Here is a 16,040-nt window from a genome sequence, read left to right as displayed (position 1 = left end):
GGAGAAGGAATGAGAATGGAGATGAGAAAAATATCAGCCATGATTGAATGGTGGAGCAGACTCGATGGGCTGAGTGGCCTAATTCTGCTCCTATGTGTTATGGTTATTCTTTGACAAGAGTTCAATTCACTGTGCCAAATGATACATTTGTCAACAAGCTTAAAGCTCATGAAATTAAGACGGACTGTGGCACAGTGGTCACGAGGGGTCATTAAGCAAAGAGTACTGGTGAACAATCATTTTTCAGGCTGGGGGTTTACCACTGAACAGAACTGAACTAGACTAGCCATATAAATACTGTGGCAAAAGAGCAGGTCAGAGGCTAGGAATCCAACTGGGTAACTCCCCTCTTATTCCCCATAGTCTGTCTATCAGTTACAAAGTACATGTCAGGAGTGTGATAGAATAACCTCCATCCTTGCACGGATGAGTGTAACCTCAATAACACTCAAGAAGCTCGACACCATTCAGGACAAAATGGTCCACTTGATCGGTACGCACTCCACCACTGATGAACAGTGGTAGCAGTTTTTGCTATCTACAACATGCATTGCAGGAACTCACCAAGGCTCTGTCGGCAGCACCTTCCAAATCCATGACTGCTACTGTCTAGAAGGACAAGTGCACCACCACCTGGAAGTTCCCCTCCAAGACCCTAATCATCCTGACTTGGAAATATATCGGCATTCCTTCACTGTCGCTGGGTCAACGTCCTGGAACTCCCTCCCTAACAGAACTGTAGGTGTATCCACACTACAGGGACTGCAGCGGTTTAAGGCACCAGCTCACCACCACCTTCTCAAGGGCAACTAGGGATGAGCAAAAACTACCGGCCTTGCCAGTGATGCCCACATCCTGTAAATGTTTTTTAAAAATGGGAAGAATTCAGTGGTGCTCTCCAGAGGTCAGCATTCAAACCACTTCTCCTTAAATAGATTATTAATAATCAGGAATTGGAGGAAGTCTTGTGGCACAGTGGGTAGCATCCCGGCCTCTGAGGCAGAACCCCCAGGTTCAAGTCCCAACCCAGGATTTGATGTCCAAGGAAGGTGTGTTCATAATGCAGCCAACAGGTGGAGTATCAAACTGTAAAACCCTTCCAACACAAGCCAGGCAGCATCAGTGGGAGATAAAAGCCTCTGTGACAGGCTAGCAACCTATTCAAGGAAAAACCTCACCATATAAACGGATGAAAGTCTGCCCTTGTGCACCACGAGTAGTGGAAAGGGAAACAACAATCTGGAAGTGGTGTACAGGATATCATTTTAGAATTCCAATTTCCAAGTGAAACTTGGAAATGTAGCAAATATTAATGAGAATACTAGCAATTTCAAGAGCACATAAATGAAATGGGAGGGCACATGGCAGATTAAATTTAATATAGAAAGTGTGAAGCGAGAATTCCAATAAAGCAGATTGTTTTGTTCTGGTGGTATTCTCAACTGCTGTTGGAGCATCATTCATTCAATAGAAAACATTTGTTCCATTTTACCACAGGGCAGCACGGTAACACAAGTGGATAGCACTGTGGCTTCACAGCGCCAGGATCCCAGGTTCAATTCTCTGCTGGGTCACTGTCTGTGTGGCGTCTGCACATTCTCCCCGTGTCTGCGTAGGTTTCCTCCGGATGCCCAGGTTTCCTCCCACAGTCCAGAGACGTGCAGGTTATGATAAATTGCCCTTGGTGACATTCAAGGACTCCTGAGGAAGGAGCAGTGCTCCGAAAGCTAGTGTTTGAAACAAACATGTTGGACTTTAACCTGGTGTTGTAAGACTTCTTACTTAGGAAGATCTGTGCAAATTTCCAATGAATTTGCCTATTCTGCTGTTTCACAAAATCCAAGGATTTGTATTGAAAATTAAAACTCAAAATTATTCAAACATCTTTGATGCACATTAAGCACAGCAATTTCATCTTCATGGTTTTGAGAAATGCACCCTGTAGTCTACCCCAGCATGTACCAAGGAGTCTTAGAGGGAGCACTATCCTGACACCACAGTCCTACCAACTGATGCCGGTATGTCCAATTTGGACATTGCAGGTTCAGACATCAAACTTCTCTATCACTGCAAAAAAAAACAGCACTTAGGTGCAGGATGGATCCTGCATTAGTCTTTTTTAAAGCACCAGGCACCCAAGCTGTTTGTAAAATCATTTTTGTAAACTTCTGCTATAACAAAACATGTGGAGCATTTTTGGAAACGTTCCAGGATTTGATGAGTTCCAGGATTTGTCTCAGAGAGACAAGCGAGCTGTCCGCACTAAGACAGGTATAGGGCTGCACCTGTAATGCCTCTGGGTCTGCAGCAGGACAGGGAGAGGGAGCAGAGGCTGTGGAGTGGGCAATCTCTGCATGATGCCCTCTGCCACTTGGAGTCAGAGTGACAGAAGGGCATCTAGCAGACCAGTGCGTCTGTCCATTAATGTTTTCATTACTGCTGCGCCTCCAGTCTGGCATGGCGCTACCTCCTGGGTGGCGGCTGCACCAGCGAGGTCCAGAGCTCTCTGGTCATGGACGGGGGGAGGGGGGGCAGAACAGGTGATTCCCCCTCCAGTTCTTGCACGCTCATGATGGTTGTGGGCTGTCTTAGTGCGGACAGGGGGGGGGGAGCAAGCATCAGAGTTAGGTCGTCAGCAGCAAGACATGCAGACGCTGGCAACATTATGGCTCAGGGGGCAGTGGGCACCACACCATGGCGGCTCGCAAGGCGGGGTGGTGCCCATGTGGGTCAGGTGGAACGTGGTAACTCTCGGGGTACTTACCCTGGCTGCATTTGTCAGGTCGTGGAGCTTCTTGCGGCACTGCTCTCCAGTACGTGGGGTGTGCCCCACAGCGCTAACGGGGATGCCCACATCACGCCAGTTGCTCCTGACTGTGCTAGCCGGGTGCCGGTGGCCACTTCTTGGGCACAGAATCGCCCTCCGCTCTTCCACTGCGTCCAGCAGTGTCTCCAGTTCATGGTCCCGGAACTTGGGGGCGGCACGGCGGGGCGCGGCCATCTCTCCTGTGTCGGGGCCTGTGCGCGGATCGCGCACATAAAATGAAGCGGCACCGCGGCATCCGGGCGTCGCACGCTGACGGCTCTGCTCTGGCACCACGCCCACCGCGTTTCTCGCGGCGCCGCTGCTGGCCCCTTTTCGGGGCCTGAATCGATGCTGCCAATGGCCCTTTTGCAGCGTTGTGAAACGCAACAGCGTTCACGACACCGCGGACACTCTGACGCAGCATCGGAGAATCCCGCCCATGACTTTCCCACATTTTCCAGGGCATGCACATCATCAAATTCAGCTGATCCACAAAGGCCTGAAGGACATGTCAGTTAAATTCATCAATTAGACCAAGCTCATTGTTATGAGGCTATGCCCCTTTATTTATGAAAGAATCATTTTTTAAACTTGACTGGAAATTTTGAAATTTGAACTGATACAGAACGAACTTCTTAAAAATGCATAGCCACAATCCAAGGTGAAGGTGAAACACCGACAAATCACCCTCAGGATGGAGTGTGAAGAAAGAGACATTTCTTGTAATCCAGACACCCATTAAAAGTGGTATAAGGAAGAGACATTAAAAATACAAAGTACTGGATATTGAAACGATGGCTGACACAGACGTACTCAAAACCTCTTGGAAAACCTCTTGGAAATCCACAATGGGTAACGGTATTTCAAGGCAAGACAGCCAGCCACCAGAGAGAGATTGCAAACGACTCAGGTAATCTCCAGAAAACCTTGAGCAGAGGAGACCAGCTGAGGGCTGCTCTCACTCCCTTGGTCCTTTTTGCAGTCAGCCTGTTTCCAGGTTCAAGAAGCCAACACTACCAAAAGCCTACCATTGAATAGAGATCCCGTAATAATTGCAACATCTTCTACATCTGACCACATCCAAGAAACCAGCTAACCTAATTCAGCCACGACGTTTCAAATCTATGTCCCAAGGACAATTAAAGGACACTTAACCATATATTCTTTTACCTTTTTTTCAATTAGACTCTTAACTCCCCTTACTTACGGTATCTGTTTGTGTGTGCACATGGGCCTGATTGACTGCATGGGAGCCGAAAGCTTGGCGTTGCGTTTTTATTATTTTTTGTGGATTTTGTGGTTAATAAATTTACTCTTTTTTTGACTCAAGAAAACCGTGTTTGATTGGTTCCTTATTGCTCATAGTTTAGGCAGTTTAAATCATTCTGATTTAGAAAAGGCATATCTTTGTTAAAAAAAGAAAAATAAATCTTTGCTGTGACCAACCAAAGAGGTTGAATAGAGGGGAGAATCAGTCATCCTTTCTCAACTGATCATATCCAAACTGTGGACTCAAGAGAAGCATTAGAGATTTTTCTTAAATATTTCAATCGAATTTGCACCTGAGCTCTGTGCAAAATGAAGTTCTATGTGGATTAAATGCAATGTATTGCGCTGAAATGTTGGAATTAAAATAGGAGAGTCATGCACCAGTTCTCAAAGTGCCTTTTTATAATTTTATATGAGCACACCATTGCCCTCTTTGAAGCAGCTGTGAAAAAAAATATGGAGGAGGACATTAGAATGTTGCTGAGCAGACTGTTCTTTTTTCCAAATTATTAATAACAGCCAAATTGAAATGAAATGAAATGCAAAATGAAAGGAAAATCGTTTATTGTCACAAGTAGGCTTCAAATGAATTTACTGTGAAAAGCCCCTAGTCGCCACATTCCGGCGCCTGTTCGGGGAGGCTGGTATGGGAATTGAACTGTGCTACTGGCCTGCCTTGGTCTGCTTTCAAAGCTAGCGATTTAGCCCTGTGCTAAACCAGCAAATTGCTTCATTGTTTCTTAATTCTTAATTTTTACACAACCACCTCTCCCACATTAGGGCTTCCACAGTAAAGATTCACACGTCTCATTATTCTGGCCATTGAATGAGAAACAAAAACATCAGTCAAGCATGATTGTAACTGATATTAAAGACATTGAACATATCTAGAACATAATGAGATCAGTTTGGCTTACAGTACATGTTATACCATTTAAGCTTCTTGCTTTTAATAACATTACATTTTGGAAATTAATAATACCATAGTGTAGGTCGGATCCTTCCACCAGCAGTGGAAACCAGCATAACAAGGGTCGCATGGTGGCACAGTGGGTAGCACTGCTGCCTCAGCGCCAGGGACCCAGGTTCAATTCCGGCCTCGGGTGACTGTGTGGCGTTTGCATGTTCTCCCCGTGTCTGCGTGGGTTTCCTCTGCCCAGTTGCAATTTCTCTGGGTGTTCCGGGTTCCTCCCACCCTCCAAAGATGTGCGCGTAAGGTGGATTGGCCGTGCTAAACTGCCCCTTAATGTCCAGGGATGTGCAGGTTTGGTTATGGGATTATGGGGATAGGTAAGGGTGGACAATTGTAAATGCGCAGAGTGCTCATTCAAAGGGTCGGTGCAGCCTTGATGGGTCGAATTGCCTCCCCCTGCACTGTAGGGATTCTATGACTTAACAGCATTTAAATGACATTGTCTAAATATCTACAACTGAGCATTATTAATAGTTTGCAAACTGCTATTTTAAAAGTAGAATGTCCCAAGGCACTTCATGGGAGCATTATCAAACAACATTTGAGAGGTAGGTTTTAAGTGGTATCTTAAAGGAGGAGAAGGGTTGTGGTGAAGAGGCTTAGGAAGATAATAACTCAAGACGCTGTTGCCAATGGCAGAGCATCACATTCTTCCAACATGTAAAGAGAAATGAATAGGGGATGTGTTCAGCTATTTAAGTACCCTCTACTCTATGATAATTAAAGTATTGTTTATCCTAGATTCTTAATTTCTTTTTGTCCATTTTGAAACTGAAAAATAATTTCCGAATTATACGTATCTCAAATATACCGAGAATAGAGCGAGAACGTCAATTTGTAATTTAATATCAAGGTTACAGTTGCATGCATTAAACATGAACCAATTTAAGATTTACAACGTCACAGAGAACAGAGCAGGCACAAGGGATTACATTTTGCTCAGGGAAGGACAAACAACAAGACAAACTGCTTGGGATAATTGGTCTATGCTGAGTTAGAATTTGTACATCATCTATGTAATCATATTTAATCTCAACCCTTTGAGTAAACTATATTATCCCTAAACACTTTTAGTGTCATATATACATAAACACACATATAAGGAGGATTTCCATCACTACAAGGTAGGTACGGACTGGAGTCAGATCAGCCAACCCAAGAGGTTGGAGCCAGCCACGGGGGCAAAATCCTGCTTCGATGCTGTGGGACTTTTTCCTCGATAAAACAAGAACAGAAAGGCGCTGCAGCCCTCCACCTCTCACACACCATCATCCTTATGCACTTCCCATGCCATGTCATGCCCTGCACCAACCCCCTATAGCATCTCATGCTCTCAATGCTAAGCTGTGGTACTTCCATGTTCATACACTGTGTAGAAGCAATAAACCATCTGATAGCAGTTTGGTGTATATTTTAGAAAGCTTTAATTAAAAACACAGTCATCAATTAACAACTTTCCGCTTAAAAAACACGTGTTTACTACTGGGCAATCAACGTGTCAATCATTCAGAATCCGTAATAGTTATTGAGGTTTGGCTGGGAGACCAGAAATTCATTAGAGTCTGAGAGAAAACATTGCTTGATTGACTGCTGTCAATTTTACTGTTTTTTTACTCAAGACTAAAACGTTTCCAGTTTCTGCAGTTTCACCTATTGAAACTTTAAAGGATCTGGATGATTGGTGTGTTTATTGCCCTGTAGTAGAAACGGTTATTTTTTTAAACTGAAAAAGTTATCAAGAAATTACTTTTTTAAAAAACCTTTTAAACATTTATACTGTTACTATAGGGTTAATTGTTTCTATACATTGTATAATAGATGAGTGAGCATAGAAGTGCCTTGGCTTGGCATATACAGCATGAGGGGACATACTGGGTGAATGGGGGCCTTACCTTGGCATGGGGGCATGAGGAGCCAGCCACAGAGTGTGGGGCATTTAAAAAAAATTGAATTAGCGGATATGGGCATCTCTGGCTAGGCCAGCATTCATTGCCCATCCATAATTGCCCTCGAGAAGGTGGTGGTGAGAGGCCTTCTTGGACCGCTACAGTACCCATGGTGTAGGCACACCACAGTGCTGTTAGGGACAGAGTTTCAGGATTTTGACCCAGCATCAATGAAGCAAGAGCGATATAGTTCCAAGTTAGGATGGTGAGTACCTTCGAAGGGAACTTCCAGGTGGTGATGTTCCCATTTGTCTGCTGATCTTGTCCCTCTAGATAGAAGCGATGGTGTATTTGGAAGGTATTGCCTTAGGAGCCTTCGTCAGTTCCTGAAGTGTACCTTGTAGACAGAACAATATGTCGTTCGATGGTGGAGGGGCTGGATGTTTGTGGTAGATGTACCAATCATGCAGGCTACTTTGTCCTGGATGGTGTTGAGCTTCTTGAGTGTTGTTGGAGCTGCAGTCATCGAGGCAAGTGGAGAGTATTTCATCACACTCCTGCCTTGTAGATGCTGGACAGGCTTTTGTGAATCAGGAGGTGAGTTACTCGTCACCTCTTGTGGCCACGGTATTTATATGGCTAGTCCAGTTCAGTTTCTGATCAACATCCCCATGGATTATGATAGTGGGAGAAATTAGCAATGGTAATATCATTGACTACCAAGGAACGATGGTTAGATTCTCTCTTCTTCAAGATGATCATTGCCTAGCATTTGTGTGGTGTTACTTGCCACTTGTCAACCCAAGCCTTGGTATTGTCCAGGTCTTGCTGCATTTTGACATGGGAACTGCTTCACCATTGGATGAGTTGTGAATGATGCTGAACATTGTGTAGTCATTAGCGAACATCCCCACTTCTGACCTTAGGTTGAAAAAACATAGAACATACATAGAACATACAGTGCAGTAGGTCATTCGGCCCATCGAGTCTGCACCAACCTATTTAAGCCTCACTTCCACCCTATCCCCGTAATCCAATAACCCCTCCTAACGTTTTCTGGTCACGAAGTTCAATTTAACATGGCCAATCCATCTAACCTGCACGACTGTGGGAGGAAACCGGAGCACCCGGAGGAAACCCACGCAGACATGGGGAGAACGTGCAAACTCCGCACAGATAGTGACCCAGCGGGGAATCGAACCTGGGACCCTGGCGCTGTGATGCCACAGTGCTATCCACTTGTGCTACCGTGATTGATGAAGTGGCCATTGATGAAGCAGCTGAAGATGGTTGGACCTGGGGCATTGGGCATACCCTGACATGGAAAGTACGAGGAGGTCTTTTTAAACAGTCCCCTTATGCAGATTATGGTTTATGACTCCTCTGAGGAGTTCTTTAAAACCTGGCCCAACACCATGAAAATTGCATAGGTGTAGGAAATACCTATCTGTGCAATGGAGCCAGCCAGGTCGGGAGTGCAGGGTGTGGGCTTTTAACCCTTTAATAGCCATTCCTGAAAACAGGACTGTCTGGGGAAAGGGGCTTGGGAATCCCAGAATCTGGGCCTACCCACCATTTTAAAGGTCTCCTGAGTCATCCCATATCAGGTGAAAAGCCAAGCCATTGTTTCCAATTCTGTGAGCAGATCTGTATCTGAAAGAACTCTGGTTTAGATATGCCACATTCACAATGAAACAAAGATAAGGAAATATCCAAACAAACCAATGTCAAGTGTACTTGGGAGATATTAAACATAAACGCATCATTCATTCCAACATCAGTTCTTGCAGCATTACATCACCCCAGGGCACACCATCAAACACCTTGTCTATTTATACATCAGAATGTGCATTGTGACTATATAAGCACGAGTAAGTCAGGGTTTAATATTGATGATGCAACAGTATTTATAATTTCAAGCTTATTTATTTCTAAGATTATCTGAATCTAACAGCTAAACTACAAGCTTTAATGTCACAAAGTGGTTAGCTTCCATTCTAATCCCCACCGCCGAAATTTACATATCATTATTCAAACTTGGTGATCCATAGGCAAGAAATTATCTTGACTGGTGTAATATTTTATTATCTATTATAATTATGTTCTGCTGCTTTAAAAGGTAGAACTATATAGCTTAACTAATGTTTAGTGGGTGCAAACAATTGACAAAATTTAGGTTCAGATATCATTGGATTTTCAACTAATTCAGCGATATTTCCCCACATCACCAGATGTGAAAAAAAATAGTCTTGTTTGATCCGAAAAGGAATAATAGAGGCCCAAAGTAGAATGACTGATGGATAAAGTTAAACTTACTCTGCCCTCTGTTTTACCTAGTTAAGTCATCACATTTAACATAGGCCTGTAAATGCAATCTGTAAAAGTTTATACAGGTTTAGGTTACTGAGTGAATTATCGCTCAAGCATCACCATCCCTCTATTAACAGTGCCAACCTCATTCCTCTCCAAGTATTATTGCTGACAAGCAGTGGGACTGCCATTCAGCAGATATTTTCAAATGTGTGCGTGTTGTTAGCTGAAAGAAAATAGTTTCCAAGCTCACTGCATTACTCATTATAGTATGGAAACTCACATTTCTGAAGTACTTATCAAATAAAAAACAATCTTATCTATTCAAGCTGTGCTTGAACTATTCCTTGCTTATCCTTATTAGTAATCCAGAGACCTGAGGTAATGCACTGGGGACCCGGATTCAAATCCCACCACAGCAGATAGTGAAATTTGAATTCAATAAAAACCTGGAATTAAATGTCTAATGGTGATCATTAAAGCCCTGTCTATTGTTGTTAAAAAAAAACCCTGGTTCATTAATGTTCTTTAGGGAAGGAAATCTGCCGTCCTTCCCTGGTCTGGCCTACTTGTGATTTCACATCCACAGTAATGTGGTTGACTCAGGGATGGGCCAGCCAGCGACGCCCACATCCCATGAACAATTTTTTTTTTTTTTAATGCTGAAAAGAAGTGCCTGATGTAGCAAGAACAATCACTATTCCTGACCAGTATTCCTAATTTGTTTCCTTCAACATTTAACAGATACTGGTCCAGAAATCAATGGTGCCCAAAAACCTAGGGCATGACGTATGTTCTGCATGTTCCCATTCATGTGAACACATGAGTCCCATGAAATTTGTGCTGAGAGGTCACTCTCATTATACAGGCATGCACTCACACTGCTTATTGGCTGTGCATCTATTTGTGTGCAGTAGAATGGGGGGATGGGATGAGGAGTTGAGAATTGGGCATTAAAGGCAGTCTACATCTCTTAAAAGGCAATGCATTCTGCCTGCAGGCACCAGTTAACATACTCCATGGGCAAAAATGGTTGCAAGCATTGCACAGATTATCTCATACAGCCTTTAAGGCCCTTCTTCTGGCAGTCAGCAGGAGGAGAGAGATCACGGTCATAAGTAGAAATGTCCTCCAGACAGCATCTGCAAAGATAGTGGGAAAATGTGGCTGGAGAGGTGAAGACACAATATGCTGGCTGTGAATGAGACTCTGTCTGCAGTGTGGATGCAAAAGATTTGATGATAAATATCTTCATGACCTTACCTTGAGGAAAAGAATGCTGTTGCACCAGCTTATTCCAGAATTTTTTTCCCCAAACAAATAGCAATCAATAGTGTAATGTATACACACTAACATGTAGTCACTATGTACTGAAGAATGCTAGATTTTCGAAGTGTACTGAACAACAGCTATGCAAGAAAGCTTAGTTTATAAGTGACAAGGAGCTATACTCTAAATCCTTTCGATTTCCTGACTTTGGTGATGATCACATCTGCATGTGTCATGTAATTTCACCAGAAATTTGGAATATCATCAAATACATCGCAGTTATGCTGATATATATTTAGAAACGATCCCAAAAGTTATAGTTAAGCTAGGATCATTTCAATAAAATATCCACATCCACTGTCCATCCTGGTGCCAGATAACCTCAGAAACACTTTCTGTTGCCCTGAGAACTCTGCTGAATCAGTGAGCCAGCAAACCTTTACTCAGAATCATGAAAACAGTTTCCTTCATATTTAAACCTGATTTCTAATCTCGCTCTCTCTCTCTTACATTTACAAACTTATCATATCTGGAATAAAAAGTTTTCAGAGGCAGAAATGCTACTCTAAGGTTTCCAATAAAAATGAGCCAAATTAATCAGCTTTCGGAATTTTATCAGCAAAAAATCAATTCCCTTGGTCTCTCAGTAGATTCCAGCGCATTGAATGTTGGGCTCTCCTAAGACAACATCTTTTCCCAGCCACTTCAAAGAACCGGCTTTAAATTGTTGAAGGAAGAACTGGGATAGATTTACTGTATTATTTATAGCTTTGTTTCAACTATCAAAAAAAGAGAACTGATTATTTCAACGATCACTACCATTCCTTTGAATTCATTACAGATTTATGTTTACTTCCCTTGTCCCTTTTTTGCTTGAGAAGAACCATTGCAACTTGTGTGATGCATTAAAGATATGGACATGATGAAATTAGACTTGAGCATTAAGGTCTAGTATGGTTTTGAACAAGTTTTCCAAATGCTGCAGTCAGCAGACGCACAAGAATTTAAAGCAGAATCTGGATTCATCAGATTTCCAGTATTTGGCATAAAGCATGACAGATTATACCCTGAGGGTAAGTGCTGTAATGTTACTGTAACTAGTTGGTGCCTATTGATAAAAGAAGTGGAAAACATGAGACTTAATACGAATAAAATCCTCCCAATTCACCCTTTACTCTTCGTGTCATTATAATGAAAGCTATTTATTACCTTCTACGATTGTTTTTGAAGATAAATTTAATGCGGCAAAATGGAGCATTTGTCATGGCTTCCCCATGATAGCACAACAAACCCTAGGGAAGGAGGTCATCAACATATTGGGATGTGTGCTGACACATAGAGCTTTTAATAGTGACACCCACCCAGTATGACCATCAGAATATCAGCACAATAGCATGCTTGTGCCATACGTTAAGGCACTGTTTTTTACTAAACATTTGTGCTGTATGTTGGTATGTGAAAAATCTCAGAGGCATACAGCACAATAACATAGAACATAGAGTGAAGGAGGAGGCCATTCGGCCCATCGAGTCTGCACCGACCCACGTAAGCCCTCACATCCACCCTATCCCTGTAACCCAATAACCCCTCCTAACCTTTCTGGACACTAAGGGAAATTTATCATGGCCAATCCACCTAACCTGCATGTCTTTGGACTGTGGGAGGAAACCGGATCACCCGGAGGAAAGCCACAAAATAAGTAACCAGTTTATAAGTGCCAACAAAATCGCCCTGCCCCCCCACCCCCGGCCGCAGTCTGCCAGCCAGGTCTGTCAAAAATCTCTGAATCACTGTTATGTCAGGGCTCCATTACTACTTCTCGAGGGCTGTTTGTCGTCCCAGCGGTGGTTACTGTTTGATCCTGGAGCTGCTGGGGCTAGAGCTGCTGACCAATCAGATTGGCTTGCAGCTCTCTAGGGTGGGGCTTCCTCACAAATGGAGGTACAAGTACCACTTTGAAACAAGCCAATAACGATATAGTTGAGGGCAGCTGGATTTCAGATGGGTGGAATGATGACTGGCTTCTCAGTCAGTGGGGTGGGGAATACAGCACACTGTAAAATCCAGCCCATCATGTGAGATTGTAGCCATTTGTATACCAGACTAGGCAGGAGTGCCGTGTAATAAAAATCAACAGCACCATGACCCTGAGGCAATATTAGAAATGTGCTTGAAGCACTGCTGCAATATTAATAAGTCGTCAGGCTCCAATAATGATCTAAATCGACTAATAACTGTGATTAGTTCAAGATATGGGATAGCCCTTTACACAGATTACAAAATCAACACCTAATATACATTAGAACAAAGAACATATAGTGCGAAGGAGGCTATTCAGCCCATTGAGTCTGCACCGACTCGCTTAAACCCTCACTACCACCCTATAACCCCTCCTAACCTTTTTGATACTAAGGGCAAATTAGCATGGACAATCCACCTCACCTGCATGTCTTTGGACTGTGGGAGGAAACTGGAAGCACCCGGAGGAAACCCACGCAGACACTGCGAGAACGTGCAGACTTCACACAGTGACCCAGCGGTGAATCGAACCTGGGACCCTGGCGCTGTGAAGCCACAGGGCTAGCCACTTGTGTTACCATGCTGCCCTTAGTTTATTTTTATAAGAAAGAACTCATTTGTAGAAACATAGGACACACAGTAAGATATAAAGAAAGAGAATTATTTAGATACACTGCTAAACTCCCACGCCCCGAAGGGTCACCCTCACCAACCTGCACCCAGGCCGGTGTTTTTATAGTGTGAAGCCTTCCCTGTTAAGGCATTTAGTACATCTTTTCAAAAATGTGAAGCTGGCGCAATGGCAACAGAGGGGAACTATGGAGGTGAATAGCCACTTCCATTTACCGGCCACAGCTCAAGGGCACCAGATCTGCTGCCTCAGTGCTCGGGTGTGGGGGACTCCTCAGAGGGTTGGGCTTGGTTGGGGGCTGAAGCCTTCCAAGTTGGGGGTCCACCGCTGGGGGAGGGGAGGGGGGGATTGAGCGGCTTTGCATCCGTGAGGCTTTCAAGCCATCTAAACACTGCGGAGACCCATAACAGGACAATCACGGCTGCAGCCTGTCTGTCCTGGCAGACCCTTTCAGGATGCAGCCATGATACACCTTCTCTCCAGAAATTCAGTTTCACCCGCTTTGACTGTGGGAAACCTCTAGCTTCACAGCTGAAGACTATTTGAAATGAGGAATTAGCCTTGTTAGGTGTGAGAGCACTTCACTGCTGCAGGTTGTGTTTGCTGCTTGCTCCTGTAAGTGGTTGCAAATTTCTGAAGACTGCTGTTGCTGTTTCCTTCCTTTTCTGTAGCTGGAAAGAAAGACAATATTTGCCAAGATACCTGGGCCCTGGAATGCTGGGCTCAGGAGGGCATACAAGTCCAGAACGTAATCTGATGTAAAGCAATGAGACCTGGTGCGCGACATTGATCCAAATGGGCCACGTGATGATCCAAATGGACCACGTGATGATGCCGTTGAAGAAATGCTTTCGCAGATTGCTGATGTATTTGTTGCTGGTGTAATGTAGTGTAATGCTGCATGTAACTGGCACGTCACCGCGGGAATCAAGAATGTTCAACTGCACCTTGAGCGCTGGGGTAATATGTGGATGACAGGACGGTTCTGATGAGATTGAGTCTGCATAGCTGCAGCTCCTGGACAGAGAATGACATTGATATGGGGAACAAGTCACACATTTATGGACTAATCAATTCTATGACAAAATTCTGGGCAAAGAATCATAACACATTCACAAGCTAATTTTCAGTTTCTGAAGAGGAACCTGCGAGGGGTGATACTGTGTGTATTTTTTTAATGAGCTGATATAGCTTTGTATTGGCACCAATATGGAATGGTGACATTTCCTTGTTGTTTAATGGCTAGTGTGATATGTGGAATGTCATTGATTTTCAAATCTTTGTTATCATTGACCATTTAATAAACAAAACATTCTCAACTCTCAAGAGCCTTCTTCATAGCACAGGTGTCATGTCTCAGAGGATGATTAGTGCACTGCATGTCCAGCAAACTTTGAGGCCGGAGAAATGCGCCTGAACTCTCGGAGCGTCAGCACCATAGAGGCAGCTGACAATAATCAAACATTAAAGAGCAGGGCGTTACCACTGAGGATCCACTCATGGCAAAAAGCTAAGTGTGTGAATGATTGGAGGGTAGTATAGAATGGCCTCCCTAATTTTCCTGGCAGAGGTCTGGGATCTATGGGGCATCATCAAGTGGCCAGGAGTGAGTGTGCAGAGCAAACTTTGCCAGCACAACTGGCTCACTGGGTGGCACTCAGGGAAGGTGGGAAGGTCATGGTAAGGGTGGGGGGGGGGGGGGGGGGGGGGGGGGGCTTGGGGATTTGAGGGTCCCGGGATGGAAGGCCCAATGGATTGTCAGTCTCTCCTTCTCCCATTCCTTCCAGATAAAACTATGGGTGCTGGTGTGGGTGGCGTGGAGGCTGCCCTCACCCTGCTTGTGACAGCCGAGGCTGGCAGACACTATAGAAGGCAGCAATGACAACGCAGGCTGGAGGCGGCACCCAATGTGCAAGAGGTCACCGTACACCCCGAAGGCCGCCCGCCCAATAGGCTGAGGAGGGAGCCAGAGGGACCAGCGATGGCCTGAGGTTTATAGTCATTGGTCATTTTATAAGCTGATGGACATGGCACCCCGTGGAGGAGGAGGACACCCACTCCTGGTGGCCATGCAGGTCACCACAGCCCTCAATGCCTATGCCACTGGGTCATTCCAGGACTCGAGCGGGGACCTGTGTGGCTGATCCTAATCTCCTGCCCACAGCTGTGTCCGGATTCTCTGTATGCCCGGGCATCAGACTATATCACCCTCGAACTGGACCAGGCCCACCAAGCTGCAGGATTTGCTGCCATTGCCAGGATGTCCCAGGTCCAGGGGGCAAACAATGGCATGCATGTTACCCTTGAGCACCAAGGCATCAGGGAGTGCCCTAAATTAACAGGAAGGGAATCCACTCCCTGAATGTTTAGCTTGTGTGACCACCACCTCAGGGTCATATACATGTATGCCTTAGCAGTGTGCATGACAGCTACATCCTGGGCACTCAGAGATCCATGATGCCTGAGAGGACCACCCCCTGAGGATATGGCTTATGACGCCAGTGCAGAGACCTGAGACTGAGGTGGAGACCAGTTATAATGAGGCCCACATTGCCACCCAAGCTGTCGTTGAATTGGGCTGCTGAAAATGTGGTTCTATACTTTGACCGCTCTGGCAGTGCCCTGCAGCACACCCTTCCCCAGAGGGTCTCCCACTTTGTGGTGGTCTGCTGTGCCCTCCACAATCTGGCACAGGAGCGGAGTGGCATGCTGGAGGAAGTGGGGGAGGTGGTGGCAGAGGGACATGCGGCCTCGTCTGAGGAGGAAAAGGAGGCGAACCAGGAGGGGTTGGAGGACGAGCCTGAGGAGGAGCCGGAGGATGGATGACAGGCTGCAGCAGGGGTCCCACCTGGAAGGAGGACCAGTGAGGCTCTTAGC

General features: G+C 44.9%; 1 protein-coding gene across 3 annotated transcripts in view; it reads right to left on the bottom strand.

Annotated features, from left to right (window-relative positions):
• The window catches only part of rcan2 (regulator of calcineurin 2), a 475,186-nt gene that overhangs the window by 435,098 nt on the left and 24,048 nt on the right, over positions 1 to 16,040 (bottom strand). The window lies entirely within an intron of this gene.

The sequence above is a fragment of the Scyliorhinus canicula genome, chromosome 6, assembly GCF_902713615.1.
Source record: "Scyliorhinus canicula chromosome 6, sScyCan1.1, whole genome shotgun sequence".
Taxonomy (NCBI): domain Eukaryota; kingdom Metazoa; phylum Chordata; class Chondrichthyes; order Carcharhiniformes; family Scyliorhinidae; genus Scyliorhinus; species Scyliorhinus canicula.
Note: the sequence above shows the minus strand (reverse complement) of the source record. Positions and strands in the feature narration are given on the sequence as shown.